Here is a 5,905-nt window from a genome sequence, read left to right as displayed (position 1 = left end):
GCGTTCGGTTCATCCCGCAGCGCCAGTTCTGCTTACCAAAAGTGGCCCACTGGGCGCTCGCATTCCACGCCCGGCTCCAAGCCAGCGAGCCGGGCCTCTTACCCATTTAAAGTTTGAGAATAGGTCGAGGCCGGTTTCGGCCCCCGAGCCTCTAATCATTGGCTTTACCGGATAAAACTGCGGAGACCCCGAGCGCCAGCTGTCCTTAGGGAACCGGTCAATTTGGGTATTCTAAATTGGTCATTTTGGGTATACTTTGTGTCAAAGGTCACCCCAAATGAAATAGGGCCCCCAAATTGAAGTCAATTTGGGCTACCTTTCTAAAGTATACCCAAATTGAAGTCAATTTGGGCTACCTCAGGTAAATTTGGGGGACCTTTCCTGTAACAACAATGGAACTCCACTAGATGGAGTCAAGGCCATACAATTTGAACATGGTAGCCCAAATTGACTTAAGGTAAATTTGGGAGACTTTATGTTAAGGATATGCAAATTGGTAAGTCTTGGCTACGCCCATTCAATTTGGGGGACCTGTTTTCACTTTGGGGGACCTTTTACAGGAAATTTCTCCCCATTGCTGGGGTGACTCCCGGCAGTGCCCGAGTCAATTTGGGGGACTTTTTTTCACTTTGGGGGACCTTTTTCGGGACATTTCTCCCCATTGCTGGGATGACTCCTGGCAGTGTCCGAGTCAATTTGGGGGACTTTTTTTCACTTTGGGGGACCTTTTTCGGGACATTTCTCCCCATTGCTGGGATGACTCCCAGGGGTGCCCGAGTCAATTTGGGGGACTTTTTTTCACTTTGGGGGACCTTTTTCGGGACATTTCCCCACATTGCTGGGATGACTCCCGGGGGTGCCAGAGTCAATTTGGGGGACTTTTTTTCACTTCCGGGGACCTTTTTCGGGACATTTGTCCAAATTGCTGGGATGACTCCCGTGGGTGCCAGAGTCAATTTGGGGGACTTTTTTTCACTTCCGGGGACCTTTTTCGGGACATTTCTCCACATTGCTGGGATGACTCCCGGGGGTGCCAGAGTCAATTTGGGGGACTTTTTTTCACTTCCGGGGACCTTTTTCGGGACATTTGTCCCAATTGCTGGGATGACTCCCGTGGGTGCCAGAGTCAATTTGGGGGACTTTTTTTCACTTTGGGGGACCTTTTTAGGGACATTTCTCCCCATTGCTGGGGTGACTCCTGGCAGTGTCCGAGTCAATTTGGGGGACTTTTTTTCACTTTGGGAAACTTGTTTCTCCAATGTGCTGGGAGTCTCCCAGCCACCCTTTGGAAGGGTACCGGAGGCTGCGAGACCTCTCCGAGACATTTTGGGCCAAAGTGCTCCGACATGTAAAAAAAAGCCCAAGGTTGTGTCTGTCGGACCTTCACTCACACCCTCCTCCAATCTGGGGGCGTTCCGTAAAGTTTTTGGAAAAAGTCAACCAAATTGGAAAAAAGTCACCCACATTGACTTGGGGCGTGGCCAGGTGTCATTCAGAGCAATCAGGAGACAGTTCTGGAAAAAAGTCCCCCAAAGTGAAAAAAAGTCACCCAAATGGAATGGGGCGTGGCCAGGTGTCATTCCCAGCAATCAGGAGACAATTCTGGAAAAAAGTCCCCCAAAGTGAAAAAAAGTCACCCAAATGGAATGGGGCGTGGCCAGGTGTCATTCCCAGCAATCAGGAGACAATCCTGGAAAAAAGTCCCCCAAAGTGAAAAAAAGTCCCCCAAATTGACTCTGGCACCCCCGGGAGTCACCCCAGCAATGGGGAGAAATTCACCCTAAAAGGTCCCCCAAAGTGAAAAAAAGTCCCCCAAATTGACTCTGGCACCCCCGGGAGTCACCCCAGCAATGGGGAGAAATTCACCGTAAAAGGTCCCCGAAAGTGAAAAAAAGTCACCCAAATGGAAAGGGGCGTGGCCAGGTGTCATTCCGAACAATCAGGAGACAATTCTGGAAAAATGTCCCCATAAGTGAAAAAAGGCCACCCAAATGGAATGGGGCGTGGTCAGATGGCACAAGGACCAATCAGGAGAAGTTTCATGGAAAAGGTCCCCCAAAGTGAAAAAGAGTCCCCCAAATTGACTTCATCTCACCCATCCCCCGCTCGTTAAGTCTTCACCAGTTGAGCAGTTGAGCAGAAAACTCCTTTTCAGCCTTCTGAGGTTGTCTCCCATCCCCCACCCAAGTCCTTCAGCGGGGGATGGGAGAGCCTTATTTCAATTAGGGTACCCTTTCAATATGCAAAAAGGCTCCCATATTGAATTAAGGGTCTGGGTTAACTTTGCACAAGGATTTCAGGTATGAGCCTTACACCCATTTGTTCCACACCAATTCAGGATAAACATACTGTATATTCAGCCTCCTAAGTCAAAGCATTGATTTTTAATGAATTTACAGGGATGAAATGAAGGCCTCAGGCGTGCTTGTCCCTGACCTTTGACCTTTAGAAATGTCGCACATCTACAATCTTTTGCACACTGATTCTACATGTTCTCACAATGAACATACTGTAATTTCAGCCTTCTAAGTCAAAGCATTGATTTTTAATGAATTTAAAGGGATGAAATGAAGGCCTCAGATGTGCTTGTCCCTGACCTTTGACCTTTAGAAATGGCGCACATCTACAATTTTTTGCACACTGATTCTTCATGTTCTCACGATAAACATATTGTAATTTCAGCTTCCTAAGTCAAATCAGTGATTTTTAATGAATTTAAAGGGATATTTTCATGACTTGACCTTTGACACAGATTCGTGACCTTTCCCACTTAGGAAGGTCGCAGCTTAACCATCTTTTGCACACTGATTCTACATGTTCTCACGATGAACATACTGTAATTTCAACCTTCTAGGTCAAAGCACTGATTTTTAATGAATTTAAAGGGATTAAATGAAGGCCTCAGATGAGCTCGTCCCTGTTCTCTGGCCTCACGAGGCCCCCAGGGGCCCGAGAGATCCCAAATTTTGCACACCGGTCAGGCTTAGGCCCCTCTACAAGCCTGCGAAAAAAGCAAGTTCCCAAGTCTTTTAGTTTTCTTAATTGGTTGGACAGGGTTCAAAATCTCACAGGGTGTTGGACTTGGTGCTTCCAACACCCTCTGCCAGAGTTGGGCAGTTTGGAGGAACTTTTGTTCTAAAAGTCCGACGGGGCTGAAATTTTTATATGTTGTAGAGGGTCCAGATACGAGTAGAACGCCATCACCGGCGCCTCCATCGGCCTTGTACTTTTCGAGGGGCGGGGCTCCAAAGTTTGCATTTTTCAGATTTTGGCGGCTCGCCGTTGCCACAAAAATGGGTCAAATCATTTGAAACTTGAGGTCTGAGCTTCATTTTAGACAAGGATCATGATATAAAAGCCCCAAGTTCCTAACTGGTCTAGGAAGCTAAGTAGCTTTCTGATTGGCCGAATGAGATGGGACCAAAACAGTCATGTAAAGCATGTTAAATTATGCACTATATTCAAAAATCAGAGCAATATGTCTAAAAGAAGTATTTTAATTCAAAATATTAAAAAGGAGGGAAAAAAGGGCGGGAAACCCTTGTTTAAATTTGGGCTACTTTCATGGATCAAAAAGGCTCCCATATTGAATTAGGGGTCTGGGGCAACTTTGCACAAGGATTTCAGGTATGAGCCTTACACCCATTTGTTCCACACCAATTCAGGATAAACATACTGTATATTCAGCCTCCTAAGTCAAAGCATTGATTTTTAATGAATTTACAGGCATGAAATGAAGGCCTCAAGCGTGCTTGTCCCTGACCTTTGACCTTTAGAAATGTCGCACATCTACAATTTTTTGCACACTGATTCTACACGTTCTCACGATAAACATACTGTAATTTCAGCTTCCTAAGTCAAAGCATTGATTTTTAATGAATTTACAGGGATGAAATGAAGGCCTCAGATGTGCTTGTCCCTGACCTTTGACCTTTAGAAATGTCGCACATCTACAATTTTTTGCACACTGATTCTACATGTTCTCACAATGAACATACTGTATTTTCAGCTTCCTAAGTCAAAGCATTGATTTTTAATGAATTTAAAGGGATGAAATGAAGGCCTCAGATGTGCTTGTCCCTGACCTTTGACCTTTAGAAATGGCGCACATCTACAATCTTTTGCACACTGATTCTACATGTTCTCACGATAAACATATTGTAATTTCAGCTTCCTAAGTCAAAGCAGTGATTTTTAATGAATTTAAAGGGATATTTTCATGACTTGACCTTTGACACAGATTCGTGACCTTTCCCACTTAGGAAGGTCGCAGCTTAACCATCTTTTGCACACTGATTCTACATGTTCTCACGATGAACATACTGTAATTTCAGCCTCCTAAGTCAAAGCACTGATTTTTAATGAATTTAAAGGGATTAAATGAAGGCCTCAGATGAGCTCGTCCCTGTTCTCTGGCCTCACGAGGCCCCCAGGGGCCCGAGAGATCCCAAATTTTGCACACCGGTCAGGCTTAGGCCCCTCTACAAGCCTGCGAAAAAAGCAAGTTCCCAAGTCTTTTAGTTTTCTTAATTGGTTGGACAGGGTTCAAAATCTCACAGGGTGTTGGACTTGGTGCTTCCAACACCCTCTGCCAGAGTTGGGCAGTTTGGAGGAACTTTTGTTCTAAAAGTCCGACAGGGCTGAAATTTTTATATGTTGTAGAGGGTCCAGATACGAGTAGAACGCCATCATCGGCGCCTCCATCGGCCTTGTACTTTTCGAGGGGCGGGGCTCCAAAGTTTGCATTTTTCAGATTTTGGCGGCTCGCTGTTGCCATAAAAATGGGTCAAATCATTTGAAACTTGAGGTCTGAGCTTCATTTTAGACAAGGATCATGATATTAAAGCCCCAAGTTCCTAACTAGTCTAGGAAGCTAAGTAGCTTTCTGATTGGCCGAATGAGATGGGACCAAAACAGTCATGTAAAGCATGTTAAATTATGCACTATATTCAAAAATCAGAGCAATATGTCTAAAAGAAGTATTTTAATTCAAAATATTAAAAATGAGGGAAAAAAGGGCGGGAAACCCTTGTTTAAATTTGGGCTACTTTCATGGATCAAAAAGGCTCCCATATTGAATTAGGGGTCTGGGGCAACTTTGCACAAGGATTTCAGGTATGAGCCTTACACCCATTTGTTCCACACCAATTCAGGATAAACATACTGTATATTCAGCCTCCTAAGTCAAAGCATTGATTTTTAATGAATTTAAAGGGATGAAATGAAGGCCTCAGGCGTGCTTGTCCCTGACCTTTGACCTTTAGAAATGTCGCACATCTACAATTTTTTGCACACTGATTCTACACATTCTCACGATGAACATACTGTAATTTCAACCTCCTAAGTCAAAGCACTGATTTTTAATGAATTAAAAGGGATGAAATAAAGGCCTCAGATGTGCTTGTCCCTGACCTTTGACCTTTAGAAATGGCGCACATCTACAATTTTTTGCACACTGATTCTACATGTTCTCACGATAAACATATTGTAATTTCAGCTTCCTAAGTCAAAGCACTGATTTTTAATGAATTTAAAGGGATGAAATGAAGGCCTCAGATGTGCTTGTCCCTGACCTTTGACCTTTAGAAATGGCGCACATCTACAATTTTTTGCACACTGATTCTACATGTTCTCACGATAAACATATTGTAATTTCAGCTTCCTAAGTCAAAGCACTGATTTTTAATGAATTTAAAGGGATATTTTCATGACTTGACCTTTGACACAGATTCGTGACCTTTCCCACTTAGGAAGGTCGCAGCTTAACCATCTTTTGCACACTGATTCTACATGTTTTCACGATGAACATACTGTAATTTCAACCTTCTAGGTCAAAGCACTGATTTTTAATGAATTTAAAGGGATTAAATGAAGGCCTCGTCCCTGTTCTCTGGCCTCACGAGGC

This window comes from Halichoeres trimaculatus, unplaced genomic scaffold (genome assembly GCF_033239565.1).
Source record: "Halichoeres trimaculatus isolate MK-OKI-2021-1 unplaced genomic scaffold, fHalTri1.1 fHalTri1_scaffold_133, whole genome shotgun sequence".
Taxonomy (NCBI): domain Eukaryota; kingdom Metazoa; phylum Chordata; class Actinopteri; order Labriformes; family Labridae; genus Halichoeres; species Halichoeres trimaculatus.
The sequence above is the reverse complement of the archived record's forward strand: the minus strand, read 5'-3'. Positions refer to the sequence as shown.